The sequence below is a fragment of the Littorina saxatilis genome, linkage group LG12 (genome assembly GCF_037325665.1).
Source record: "Littorina saxatilis isolate snail1 linkage group LG12, US_GU_Lsax_2.0, whole genome shotgun sequence".
Classification (NCBI taxonomy): Eukaryota; Metazoa; Mollusca; class Gastropoda; order Littorinimorpha; family Littorinidae; genus Littorina; species Littorina saxatilis.
In genome coordinates, this window is record NC_090256.1 from 940,155 (window position 1) to 954,994 (window position 14,840).

General features: G+C 46.7%; 1 protein-coding gene across 3 annotated transcripts in view; it reads right to left on the bottom strand.

The window, feature by feature from the left end:
- LOC138981016 (integrin beta-1-like) overlaps positions 1 to 723 on the bottom strand; it is a 77,237-nt gene extending 76,514 nt beyond the window's left edge. For 2 of the 3 annotated variants that reach the window (XM_070353804.1, XM_070353803.1), the window contains exon 1: positions 397 to 723. The gene's annotated coding sequence lies outside the window, so the exon portion shown is untranslated. The remainder of the gene's footprint in view (positions 1 to 396) is intronic. The other variant, XM_070353806.1, reaches the window with a different exon arrangement.
- Positions 724 to 14,840: the final 14,117 nt, after the last annotated feature.

Consider the following 14,840-nt stretch of genomic DNA (forward strand, 5'->3'; position numbering starts at 1 on the left):
AAATAATCCACCTAGTTTCAGGCATCAACAAGGACTAAACAACCACATGATTCGACGACAACCTCATAATAGTGATTAATCCAAGTGACTTGTCCTAAATTCTATTCTCTCAGTCAGAATGCCACACTGAATGACAACAAAGGCGTAGCAAACTTTCACCGGATATAGAACTATGCTCTCACCAACACGATCAATAAGTAAACTTAGTTGGAGGCACCAAACAGAAATAAACAACAAGCGATTAGACGGCAAGCTTAAAATGGTCAACTAATACAAGTAAGAGACCCTTTCTTGAATCTCTTAAGTTGATGCACTTGACATGTAGCAAATTTCCGTTGAACTGTTCTGGTACAAACGCAGAACTTGACTAAAATAGCAACCAATCACCACACTCACTTATCCAGGCTGACTACCACACCAATCAAGATAACGTGAATCAGCTGCAAAAACGACGGATTCTCATTATTTTCCTGATTATGAGACTACTGATTTCAAGGGAAAAAGTGTCAAAGTCACCAGCCCAAAACACTTCATTGTTTTCTTGTAGATACACAGACACAGAGACACGGAAACAGTAGAAGGAAAATAGGATGTGATGCCAGCGACACAGACCGACTCTCTCAGCACAATATTTCATCTGCATCACACAGGGACGAAGGCTTCCTGTTTGTTTCACAACAGCTTCAGCATATCGCTGACTTAATCACACACACACACACACACACACTCGTCAGTCAGACAATGATCATCTGTGTACACGACTGATGAGGCTGGGTGCTATTTCTCGTCGCCATGTTGTGTGTACTTAATCAGCCATTTAGGCATCGGCACCACTTATTATAATGTCATACACAGTCCTCACGCACGCGCTAGGACTATTGTCACTGACTGATGAATGGGTTGCTTTTCGTCCATGCTGTTTATTTCACAACGGGAATGCAGGGATGTTACAGGGATTTTTTTCTTTGACCAGTTTGCCACAACGGTCATGAATGTTCAGGCAATTCTTGGAAGTTTTAGGCAGTGCTTGGCGCAAATTTTAAAAACGTTCGGCAAATAAATTCCAACGTTTTGCCGACCGACTCCCAACGTCAAACACCATCCGTGGGAATGAGATCGATTTGAAAATGTTTTAGGAATTTATTTTCTCAATAAATGGTTGGAAGATTGGACGGTCTGGATTTTTTTTATTGACAAAAAAACCCTTATGATACGTACAAAGTCACGCACGATGTTTCTCAGTGTCACCAAGACCGTGTAAGATAATTATGATGGTAACAGTCTTACTAGACTCAGGGTAAGACGGTTAAACACCGTCGAAAAGCAAGAATTTGTCGGCCACTTCAGGCATCCGGAGCACAGGCAAGAGAAGAGCTTATGAAATGAGAGACAGTAAGATCAAGAACCGAAGGGCACGAGTTTACGATGTATACTAATTACGTGTTGCAAACGCAGTTACTAAGTTAAGAACCAAAGACTTTCACGCACTTGGAAGGGCGTGTATGGATTGATTGATTGTACTCTGGTTAAAACATGTCCCTAGTGTACTGCACATGGTTGAAATAAAGTCTTATGTCTTATGTCTTATGTCTTAGGCTGCTGACACACGAACAAAGCCATGAAAACGACGAATGTGTATTATTTTCAAGTCATTTTTGTTACACTTAAAGGCATATGTACGCGCTCCCGTGTTTACAAAGTGTAGTTTGCCCATAATCGATGTCAAACGCACCATAAGACCATGTAATGACGATATGTCGCCATGCGCGGACCATATACATGCATTACAGCTTGTTTTAGAGTCTCAAAAACTTTGGATGTAAACAAAGACGCGGAGTTATTTCCCTTGCGTCAACGCTACCTCTGTTGGCAAATCTATAAATAGGACGATCCAGATCAAAATGAAAATTAACATATCTCAACATTGAAGGGGTCCTAGACCACAATATTTTGCAGGGAACTTAATTTAGCATGTCTCCAGCTGTTGGTAAAGCAATTAGCGTGTATAGTCATCGAGTACATATGGCTTTAAGAACAACTTGCTGAAACTCTCAGCTTTCTTTCTTTCTTTCTTTTTTTTTTTTAAACACCAAATAAAGAAAGAAAGAAAGAAAGCTGAGAGTTTCAATCGATCATGATACAGTGATGAAAGGTTTGGTGTTTGTTGCGGTGTTGATGTGTGTGCGTTTTCTGTGGGTGTGTTATATTCCTCGCTGGTCACGGTAAATGTTGTCACCGTCAGATTTTGTTGCTGTATTGTTTGTTTGTTTTATTCACGCCAAAAACATTCTGCTGCTTTCCACTTTTATTTCTGTACGTCTAGGGGGGAGAGAGAGAGAGAGAGAGAGAGAGAGAGAGAGAGAGAGAGAGAGAGAGAGAGAGAGAGAGAGAGAGAGAGAGAGAGAGAGAGAGAGAGAGAGAGAGAGAGAGACGTAAGACAATTTATTGAATAAACACCCGGTTCATTTCAAGATATGGGGGGGGGGGGGGGGGGTGGGGGGAGGGGTAGTCGATTTCTGCGATTTTCTTGAACACAAACAAAGACAACAGAATAATGCATCGTTCGTTACACGTCTGAGTCAGATGCTAAGTCAGGAAATGATGGCAGTTCGCGTTTTACATGGCATTTTGCAACACCGCCTGCAGTTTAGAGTCAGTCTGGCATGGAACGGAGGTAGCACTGTACTAGTGTAGACACGACCTGAAGATCAGCGGTTAGATGTTCTTCTTGAAAGGCGTTGCGGTCGACTTGAGGCAGGCGCCGAACACATGAGGGCATGTCTTCTTCTTGTCGGACTGACGATGTCTGTGCTGTTTCGCAGTCATATGTCAGGACGTAGTCGTCTCCCCTTGCAATCAGCGTCTTCTTTCCACCTTTTCTCTCACAGACTACTTTGTGAGAGCGCGGTTCCTCTTTCTGTTTAGCAGTGTTGCTTTTAGTCGAAAGTTCTTTGAGCAGTTTGAGGCTAGATCGTAAATATCCTCTGGTCCAAACTCTCGGTCCGTTACAGCAAGTTCAGCTGCAGTGGTTTCGTCGTCTGCAGGCTATCTGTGACGTCACAGAACAACACACCCCTGAGTTGACACTGAGCGAGTTTTAGCGTCAACTAAGGTGACTCGAGTCGAACCGGAGGTCGCAAAAACTCGGTCCGGTACGACTGGAGTGACGTCACCGGTTAACCAACTTTCAACCTTGCTTCCTGCGTAGGGTCTCTCCAGTTCCAAGATGGCTGCCAAGGCGAGGTGAGAAACTTCTGCAAATATTTTTTGACAAAGTTACGGATTGTGAGAAGACATTTGTTGTAAATCACTTAGCCTTTCAAAAATTAAGGATACTGGGTTGGATACTGTCTTGGTTTTAATGCATTTTATTTTAGCAGTGATGTTTATTTTGGGAAGAAATGAGGTCAACAGGAGTTTGGGTGCGATTTCGGCTCAAATGTACTTTAGCGCCCTGAACTTTTACCTGGCTGTTTTGCGCTCGATTTTCACGCTCACTTCTTCATTGACGTTCGAATCGATAGTTCGATGTTTTGGCATTACATTCACATCAACAATAAAACAGTACTGCTTGTTCATCATCGTCGTCCATCAACTCTCCACAACAGTAAATCCGTAACGCGCTTGTCGCCATCTTGTTGCAAGGGACGCGACTGGACGCAACCCAACAGCGTTTCCGCGAAGAAAAAAACCAGACATGCGCAGTGACCTTACCATAGCTCAACCCTGTTCCTCGCGAAAACTCGCTCACTCTCACACGTGGCTGACCTTGCCGTCTCACAATGGGAAGGGGTTTGCTGTGTTGGGGTGGCCAGGCTCCGTGTTTTACGTGATCTTTCTGCTATGGAATGTTGTTGTGTGGCACTGTCACTTGTCACTGTACTTAAATTGGCTTTGTTATCACTGATTTGCAATCGTGGACATGTTTAGTGAAACACTTTGCAGCCGGGGTCAGGCATCGCATTGGCCATTGCATGGATCATTTTCCACCTGTGTTCTAGGCTTTTGCTTTGCTCTTTGATGTATGATGATGTATTCGGTGCATGATAGTGGAGGTATGCTTGTTAGTTGTAGATCTAGTACGATGTATGATGATGTATTCGGTGCATGATAGTGGAGGTATGCTTGTTAGTTGTAGATCTAGTACGATGTATGATGATGTATTCGGTGCATGATAGTGGAGGTATGCTTGTTAGTTGTAGATCTAGTACGATGTATGATGATGTATTCGGTGCATGGTAGTGGAGGTATGCTTGTTAGTTGTAGATCTAGTACGATGTATGATGATGTATTCGGTGCATGATAGTGGAGGTATGCTTGTTAGTTGTAGATCTAGTACGATGTATGATGATGTATTCGGTGCATAATAGTGGAGGTATGCTTGTTAGTTGTAGATCTAGTACGATGTATGATGATGTATTCGGTGCATGATAGTGGAGGTATGCTTGTTAGTTGTAGATCTAGTACGATGTATGATGATGTATTCGGTGCATGATAGTGGAGGTATGCTTGTTAGTTGTAGATCTAGTACGATGTATGATGATGTATTCGGTGCATGATAGTGGAGGTATGCTTGTTAGTTGTAGATCTAGTACGATGTATGATGATGTATTCGGTGCATGATAGTGGAGGTATGCTTGTTAGTTGTAGATCTAGTACGATGTATGATGATGTATTCGGTGCATGATAGTGGAGGTATGCTTGTTAGTTGTAGATCTAGTACGATGTTTGAGGTTGTAATGTTTGTGCGGGTGTTATAATGCAATATGTAGCCGTATGAGGGTTCCAGTTTGTGAGTTGTACATGGCCGGGTGCTAGAGTGCTGCATGAATGAGTAAGTGCATGTGGAGCTGTATGACTGGGTGAATTGTGGGTTGCGTACGTCCGAGGGGCACATGTAGCCTGTGTGTCTGAAGTAGTGGGTATGTTGCGTAAGGGTGTGCTGATATTGAACTTCAGTTGTGTTTTGTAAATGTCTATGTATCAGTGTATCATGTCTTGCCACACACATGCCAAATTTCCTTGTATTGATGAGGACAATAAAACTTCTTGTATCTTGTATCTTGTATCTTGCTCTGCTCTTCTCTTGTCTCGGCGGATCCGTCTGAGCTGCAGACTTTTTTCTCCACTGGCCGGATGGTGCGGTAATGGCGGCTTGACCATATTGACTGGAGCTCAGTCGAAGGACAAACACTGTGTCCTCTCCCTCGCCAGCAACTTTCCACGATTTAACTTGGTGGTCCGACAGCAGGGTGGCTAGGATGGCTTCCACATGTGTTGGTCATCTTGGCGAGTTTAAACCAAAAATTTAGAGAGCTCCTGACGAGTCGACTTGTCTCTTAAGGGCAGAATATACCTGCGCAGTTTCAGCGGCACAGACGACGCACTGCATATTATTGATGCTGCGATAGGGATTATGACTAGTACTTGGCCTTTTTTCCTTTCACGCAACGTGTAGCGGGCTGGGATAAGCTGCAGCGCGTCGTCTGTCCTGCTGAAGTTACATATGGGCAGAATATACCTGCGCAGTTTTAGCAGCACAGACGACGCACGGCCTATTATTTATGCCGCGATAGGGATTATGACGAGTACTTGGCCTTTTTTTTCCTTTCACGCAACGTGTAGCGGGCTGGGATAAGCTGCAGTGCGTCGTCTGTCCTGCTGAAGTTGTACAGGTGAGCGCCAGGCCTTACCTCTATAAGTTGTATAGGTGAGCGCCAGGCCTTACCTCTATAAGTTGTATAGGTGAGCGCCAGGCCTTACCTCTATAAGTTGTATAGGTGAGCGCCAGGCCTTACCTCTATAAGTTGTATAGGTGAGCGCCAGGCCTTACCTCTATAAGTTGTATAGGTGAGCGCCAGGCCTTACCTCTATAAGTTGTATAGGTGAGCGCCAGGCCTTACCTCTATAAGTTGTATAGGTGAGCGCCAGGCCTTACCTCTATAAGTTGTATAGGTGAGCGCCAGGCCTGACCTCTATAAGTTGTATAGGTGAGCGCCAGGCCTTACCTCTATAAGTTGTATAGGTGAGCGCCAGGCCTTACCTCTATAAGTTGTATAGGTGAGCGCCAGGCCTTACCTCTATAAGTTGTATAGGTGAGCGCCAGGCCTTACCTCTATAAGTTGTATAGGTGAGCGCCAGGCCTTACCTCTATAAGTTGTATAGGTGAGCGCCAGGCCTTACCTCTATAAGTTGTATAGGTGAGCGCCAGGCCTTACCTCTATAAGTTGTATAGGTGAGCGCCAGGCCTTACCTCTATAAGTTGTATAGGTGAGCGCCAGGCCTTACCTCTATAAGTTGTATAGGTGAGCGCCAGGCCTTACCTCTATAAGTTGTATAGGTGAGCGCCAGGCCTTACCTCTATAAGTTGTATAGGTGAGCGCCAGGCCTTACCTCTATAAGTTGTATAGGTGAGCGCCAGGCCTTACCTCTATAAGTTGTATAGGTGAGCGCCAGGCCTTACCTCTATAAGTTGTATAGGTGAGCGCCAGGCCTTACCTCTATAAGTTGTATAGGTGAGCGCCAGGCCTTACCTCTATAAGTTGTACAGGTGAGCGCCAGGCCTTACCTCTATAAGTTGTATAGGTGAGCGCCAGGCCTTACCTCTATAAGTTGTATAGGTGAGCGCCAGGCCTTACCTCTATAAGTTGTATAGGTGAGCGCCAGGCCTTACCTCTATAAGTTGTATAGGTGAGCGCCAGGCCTTACCTCTATAAGTTGTATAGGTGAGCGCCAGGCCTTACCTCTATAAGTTGTATAGGTGAGCGCCAGGCCTTACCTCTATAAGTTGTATAGGTGAGCGCCAGGCCTTACCTCTATAAGTTGTATAGGTGAGCGCCAGGCCTTACCTCTATAAGTTGTATAGGTGAGCGCCAGGCCTTACCTCTATAAGTTGTATAGGTGAGCGCCAGGCCTTACCTCTATAAGTTGTATAGGTGAGCGCCAGGCCTTACCTCTATAAGTTGTATAGGTGAGCGCCAGGCCTTACCTCTATAAGTTGTATAGGTGAGCGCCAGGCCTTACCTCTATAAGTTGTATAGGTGAGCGCCAGGCCTTACCTCTATAAGTTGTATAGGTGAGCGCCAGGCCTTACCTCTATAAGTTGTATAGGTGAGCGCCAGGCCTTACCTCTATAAGTTGTATAGGTGAGCGCCAGGCCTTACCTCTATAAGTTGTATAGGTGAGCGCCAGGCCTTACCTCTATAAGTTGTATAGGTGAGCGCCAGGCCTTACCTCTATAAGTTGTATAGGTGAGCGCCAGGCCTTACCTCTATAAGTTGTATAGGTGAGCGCCAGGCCTTACCTCTATAAGTTGTATAGGTGAGCGCCAGGCCTTACCTCTATAAGTTGTATAGGTGAGCGCCAGGCCTTACCTCTATAAGTTGTATAGGTGAGCGCCAGGCCTTACCTCTATAAGTTGTATAGGTGAGCGCCAGGCCTTACCTCTATAAGTTGTATAGGTGAGCGCCAGGCCTTACCTCTATAAGTTGTATAGGTGAGCGCCAGGCCTTACCTCTATAAGTTGTATAGGTGAGCGCCAGGCCTTACCTCTATAAGTTGTATAGGTGAGCGCCAGGCCTTACCTCTATAAGTTGTATAGGTGAGCGCCAGGCCTTACCTCTATAAGTTGTATAGGTGAGCGCCAGGCCTTACCTCTATAAGTTGTATAGGTGAGCGCCAGGCCTTACCTCTATAAGTTGTATAGGTGAGCGCCAGGCCTTACCTCTATAAGTTGTATAGGTGAGCGCCAGGCCTTACCTCTATAAGTTGTATAGGTGAGCGCCAGGCCTTACCTCTATAAGTTGTATAGGTGAGCGCCAGGCCTTACCTCTATAAGTTGTATAGGTGAGCGCCAGGCCTTACATCTATAAGTTGTATAGGTGAGCGCCAGGCCTTACCTCTATAAGTTGTATAGGTGAGCGCCAGGCCTTACCTCTATAAGTTGTATAGGTGAGCGCCAGGCCTTACCTCTATAAGTTGTATAGGTGAGCGCCAGGCCTTACCTCTATAAGTTGTATAGGTGAGCGCCAGGCCTTACCTCTATAAGTTGTATAGGTGAGCGCCAGGCCTTACCTCTATAAGTTGTATAGGTGAGCGCCAGGCCTTACCTCTATAAGTTGTATAGGTGAGCGCCAGGCCTTACCTCTATAAGTTGTACAGGTGAGCGCCAGGCCTTACCTCTATAAGTTGTATAGGTGAGCGCCAGGCCTTACCTCTATAAGTTGTATAGGTGAGCGCCAGGCCTTACCTCTATAAGTTGTATAGGTGAGCGCCAGGCCTTACCTCTATAAGTTGTATAGGTGAGCGCCAGGCCTTACCTCTATAAGTTGTATAGGTGAGCGCCAGGCCTTACCTCTATAAGTTGTATAGGTGAGCGCCAGGCCTTACCTCTATAAGTTGTATAGGTGAGCGCCAGGCCTTACCTCTATAAGTTGTATAGGTGAGCGCCAGGCCTTACCTCTATAAGTTGTATAGGTGAGCGCCAGGCCTTACCTCTATAAGTTGTATAGGTGAGCGCCAGGCCTTACCTCTATAAGTTGTATAGGTGAGCGCCAGGCCTTACCTCTATAAGTTGTATAGGTGAGCGCCAGGCCTTACCTCTATAAGTTGTATAGGTGAGCGCCAGGCCTTACCTCTATAAGTTGTATAGGTGAGCGCCAGGCCTTACCTCTATAAGTTGTATAGGTGAGCGCCAGGCCTTACCTCTATAAGTTGTATAGGTGAGCGCCAGGCCTTACCTCTATAAGTTGTATAGGTGAGCGCCAGGCCTTACCTCTATAAGTTGTATAGGTGAGCGCCAGGCCTTACCTCTATAAGTTGTATAGGTGAGCGCCAGGCCTTACCTCTATAAGTTGTATAGGTGAGCGCCAGGCCTTACCTCTATAAGTTGTATAGGTGAGCGCCAGGCCTTACCTCTATAAGTTGTGTAGGTGAGCGCCAGGCCTTACCTCTATAAGTTGTATAGGTGAGCGCCAGGCCTTACCTCTATAAGTTGTATAGGTGAGCGCCAGGCCTTACCTCTATAAGTTGTGTAGGTGAGCGCCAGGCCTTACCTCTATAAGTTGTATAGGTGAGCGCCAGGCCTTACCTCTATAAGTTGTGTAGGTGAGCGCCAGGCCTTACCTCTATAAGTTGTATAGGTGAGCGCCAGGCCTTACCTCTATAAGTTGTATAGGTGAGCGCCAGGCCTTACCTCTATAAGTTGTATAGGTGAGCGCCAGGCCTTACCTCTATAAGTTGTATAGGTGAGCGCCAGGCCTTACCTCTATAAGTTGTATAGGTGAGCGCCAGGCCTTACCTCTATAAGTTGTATAGGTGAGCGCCAGGCCTTACCTCTATAAGTTGTATAGGTGAGCGCCAGGCCTTACCTCTATAAGTTGTATAGGTGAGCGCCAGGCCTTACCTCTATAAGTTGTATAGATGAGCGCCAGGCCTTACCTCTATAAGTTGTATAGGTGAGCGCCAGGCCTTACCTCTATAAGTTGTATAGGTGAGCGCCAGGCCTTACCTCTATAAGTTGTATAGGTGAGCGCCAGGCCTTACCTCTATAAGTTGTATAGGTGAGCGCCAGGCCTTACCTCTATAAGTTGTATAGGTGAGCGCCAGGCCTTACCTCTATAAGTTGTATAGGTGAGCGCCAGGCCTTACCTCTATAAGTTGTATAGGTGAGCGCCAGGCCTTACCTCTATAAGTTGTATAGGTGAGCGCCAGGCCTTACCTCTATAAGTTGTACAGGTGAGCGCCAGGCCTTACCTCTATAAGTTGTATAGGTGAGCGCCAGGCCTTACCTCTATAAGTTGTATAGGTGAGCGCCAGGCCTTACCTCTATAAGTTGTATAGGTGAGCGCCAGGCCTTACCTCTATAAGTTGTATAGGTGAGCGCCAGGCCTTACCTCTATAAGTTGTATAGGTGAGCGCCAGGCCTTACCTCTATAAGTTGTATAGGTGAGCGCCAGGCCTTACCTCTATAAGTTGTATAGGTGAGCGCCAGGCCTTACCTCTATAAGTTGTATAGGTGAGCGCCAGGCCTTACCTCTATAAGTTGTATAGGTGAGCGCCAGGCCTTACCTCTATAAGTTGTATAGGTGAGCGCCAGGCCTTACCTCTATAAGTTGTATAGGTGAGCGCCAGGCCTTACCTCTATAAGTTGTATAGGTGAGCGCCAGGCCTTACCTCTATAAGTTGTATAGGTGAGCGCCAGGCCTTACCTCTATAAGTTGTATAGGTGAGCGCCAGGCCTTACCTCTATAAGTTGTATAGGTGAGCGCCAGGCCTTACCTCTATAAGTTGTATAGGTGAGCGCCAGGCCTTACCTCTATAAGTTGTATAGGTGAGCGCCAGGCCTTACCTCTATAAGTTGTATAGGTGAGCGCCAGGCCTTACCTCTATAAGTTGTATAGGTGAGCGCCAGGCCTTACCTCTATAAGTTGTATAGGTGAGCGCCAGGCCTTACCTCTATAAGTTGTATAGGTGAGCGCCAGGCCTTACCTCTATAAGTTGTATAGGTGAGCGCCAGGCCTTACCTCTATAAGTTGTATAGGTGAGCGCCAGGCCTTACCTCTATAAGTTGTATAGGTGAGCGCCAGGCCTTACCTCTATAAGTTGTACAGGTGAGCGCCAGGCCTTACCTCTATAAGTTGTATAGGTGAGCGCCAGGCCTTACCTCTATAAGTTGTATAGGTGAGCGCCAGGCCTTACCTCTATAAGTTGTATAGGTGAGCGCCAGGCCTTACCTCTATAAGTTGTATAGGTGAGCGCCAGGCCTTACCTCTATAAGTTGTATAGGTGAGCGCCAGGCCTTACCTCTATAAGTTGTATAGGTGAGCGCCAGGCCTTACCTCTATAAGTTGTATAGGTGAGCGCCAGGCCTTACCTCTATAAGTTGTATAGGTGAGCGCCAGGCCTTACCTCTATAAGTTGTATAGGTGAGCGCCAGGCCTTACCTCTATAAGTTGTATAGGTGAGCGCCAGGCCTTACCTCTATAAGTTGTATAGGTGAGCGCCAGGCCTTACCTCTATAAGTTGTATAGGTGAGCGCCAGGCCTTACCTCTATAAGTTGTATAGGTGAGCGCCAGGCCTTACCTCTATAAGTTGTATAGGTGAGCGCCAGGCCTTACCTCTATAAGTTGTATAGGTGAGCGCCAGGCCTTACCTCTATAAGTTGTATAGGTGAGCGCCAGGCCTTACCTCTATAAGTTGTATAGGTGAGCGCCAGGCCTTACCTCTATAAGTTGTATAGGTGAGCGCCAGGCCTTACCTCTATAAGTTGTATAGGTGAGCGCCAGGCCTTACCTCTATAAGTTGTATAGGTGAGCGCCAGGCCTTACCTCTATAAGTTGTATAGGTGAGCGCCAGGCCTTACCTCTATAAGTTGTATAGGTGAGCGCCAGGCCTTACCTCTATAAGTTGTATAGGTGAGCGCCAGGCCTTACCTCTATAAGTTGTATAGGTGAGCGCCAGGCCTTACCTCTATAAGTTGTATAGGTGAGCGCCAGGCCTTACCTCTATAAGTTGTATAGGTGAGCGCCAGGCCTTACCTCTATAAGTTGTATAGGTGAGCGCCAGGCCTTACCTCTATAAGTTGTATAGGTGAGCGCCAGGCCTTACCTCTATAAGTTGTATAGGTGAGCGCCAGGCCTTACCTCTATAAGTTGTATAGGTGAGCGCCAGGCCTTACCTCTATAAGTTGTATAGGTGAGCGCCAGGCCTTACCTCTATAAGTTGTATAGGTGAGCGCCAGGCCTTACCTCTATAAGTTGTATAGGTGAGCGCCAGGCCTTACCTCTATAAGTTGTATAGGTGAGCGCCAGGCCTTACCTCTATAAGTTGTATAGGTGAGCGCCAGGCCTTACCTCTATAAGTTGTATAGGTGAGCGCCAGGCCTTACCTCTATAAGTTGTATAGGTGAGCGCCAGGCCTTACCTCTATAAGTTGTATAGGTGAGCGCCAGGCCTTACCTCTATAAGTTGTATAGGTGAGCGCCAGGCCTTACCTCTATAAGTTGTATAGGTGAGCGCCAGGCCTTACCTCTATAAGTTGTATAGGTGAGCGCCAGGCCTTACCTCTATAAGTTGTATAGGTGAGCGCCAGGCCTTACCTCTATAAGTTGTATAGGTGAGCGCCAGGCCTTACCTCTATAAGTTGTATAGGTGAGCGCCAGGCCTTACCTCTATAAGTTGTATAGGTGAGCGCCAGGCCTTACCTCTATAAGTTGTATAGGTGAGCGCCAGGCCTTACCTCTATAAGTTGTATAGGTGAGCGCCAGGCCTTACCTCTATAAGTTGTATAGGTGAGCGCCAGGCCTTACCTCTATAAGTTGTATAGGTGAGCGCCAGGCCTTACCTCTATAAGTTGTATAGGTGAGCGCCAGGCCTTACCTCTATAAGTTGTATAGGTGAGCGCCAGGCCTTACCTCTATAAGTTGTATAGGTGAGCGCCAGGCCTTACCTCTATAAGTTGTATAGGTGAGCGCCAGGCCTTACCTCTATAAGTTGTATAGGTGAGCGCCAGGCCTTACCTCTATAAGTTGTATAGGTGAGCGCCAGGCCTTACCTCTATAAGTTGTATAGGTGAGCGCCAGGCCTTACCTCTATAAGTTGTATAGGTGAGCGCCAGGCCTTACCTCTATAAGTTGTATAGGTGAGCGCCAGGCCTTACCTCTATAAGTTGTATAGGTGAGCGCCAGGCCTTACCTCTATAAGTTGTATAGGTGAGCGCCAGGCCTTACCTCTATAAGTTGTATAGGTGAGCGCCAGGCCTTACCTCTATAAGTTGTATAGGTGAGCGCCAGGCCTTACCTCTATAAGTTGTATAGGTGAGCGCCAGGCCTTACCTCTATAAGTTGTATAGGTGAGCGCCAGGCCTTACCTCTATAAGTTGTATAGGTGAGCGCCTGGCCTTACCTCTATAAGTTGTATAGGTGAGCGCCAGGCCTTACCTCTATAAGTTGTATAGGTGAGCGCCAGGCCTTACCTCTATAAGTTGTATAGGTGAGCGCCAGGCCTTACCTCTATAAGTTGTATAGGTGAGCGCCAGGCCTTACCTCTATAAGTTGTATAGGTGAGCGCCAGGCCTTACCTCTATAAGTTGTATAGGTGAGCGCCAGGCCTTACCTCTATAAGTTGTATAGGTGAGCGCCAGGCCTTACCTCTATAAGTTGTATAGGTGAGCGCCAGGCCTTACCTCTATAAGTTGTATAGGTGAGCGCCAGGCCTTACCTCTATAAGTTGTATAGGTGAGCGCCAGGCCTTACCTCTATAAGTTGTATAGGTGAGCGCCAGGCCTTACCTCTATAAGTTGTATAGGTGAGCGCCAGGCCTTACCTCTATAAGTTGTATAGGTGAGCGCCAGGCCTTACCTCTATAAGTTGTATAGGTGAGCGCCAGGCCTTACCTCTATAAGTTGTATAGGTGAGCGCCAGGCCTTACCTCTATAAGTTGTATAGGTGAGCGCCAGGCCTTACCTCTATAAGTTGTATAGGTGAGCGCCAGGCCTTACCTCTATAAGTTGTATAGGTGAGCGCCAGGCCTTACCTCTATAAGTTGTATAGGTGAGCGCCAGGCCTTACCTCTATAAGTTGTATAGGTGAGCGCCAGGCCTTACCTCTATAAGTTGTATAGGTGAGCGCCAGGCCTTACCTCTATAAGTTGTATAGGTGAGCGCCAGGCCTTACCTCTATAAGTTGTATAGGTGAGCGCCAGGCCTTACCTCTATAAGTTGTATAGGTGAGCGCCAGGCCTTACCTCTATAAGTTGTATAGGTGAGCGCCAGGCCTTACCTCTATAAGTTGTATAGGTGAGCGCCAGGCCTTACCTCTATAAGTTGTATAGGTGAGCGCCAGGCCTTACCTCTATAAGTTGTATAGGTGAGCGCCAGGCCTTACCTCTATAAGTTGTATAGGTGAGCGCCAGGCCTTACCTCTATAAGTTGTATAGGTGAGCGCCAGGCCTTACCTCTATAAGTTGTATAGGTGAGCGCCAGGCCTTACCTCTATAAGTTGTATAGGTGAGCGCCAGGCCTTACCTCTATAAGTTGTATAGGTGAGCGCCAGGCCTTACCTCTATAAGTTGTATAGGTGAGCGCCAGGCCTTACCTCTATAAGTTGTATAGGTGAGCGCCAGGCCTTACCTCTATAAGTTGTATAGGTGAGCGCCAGGCCTTACCTCTATAAGTTGTATAGGTGAGCGCCAGGCCTTACCTCTATAAGTTGTATAGGTGAGCGCCAGGCCTTACCTCTATAAGTTGTATAGGTGAGCGCCACGCCTTACCTCTATAAGTTGTATAGGTGAGCGCCAGGCCTTACCTCTATAAGTTGTATAGGTGAGCGCCAGGCCTTACCTCTATAAGTTGTATAGGTGAGCGCCAGGCCTTACCTCTATAAGTTGTATAGGTGAGCGCCAGGCCTTACCTCTATAAGTTGTATAGGTGAGCGCCAGGCCTTACCTCTATAAGTTGTATAGGTGAGCGCCAGGCCTTACCTCTATAAGTTGTATAGGTGAGCGCCAGGCCTTACCTCTATAAGTTGTATAGGTGAGCGCCAGGCCTTACCTCTATAAGTTGTATAGGTGAGCGCCAGGCCTTACCTCTATAAGTTGTATAGGTGAGCGCCAGGCCTTACCTCTATAAGTTGTATAGGTGAGCGCCAGGCCTTACCTCTATAAGTTGTATAGGTGAGCGCCAGGCCTTACCTCTATAAGTTGTATAGGTGAGCGCCAGGCCTTACCTCTATAAGTTGTATAGGTGAGCGCCAGGCCTTACCTCTATAAGTTGTATAGGTGAGCGCCAGGCCTTACCTCTATAAGTTGTATAGGTGAGCGCCAGGCCTTACCTCTATAAGTTG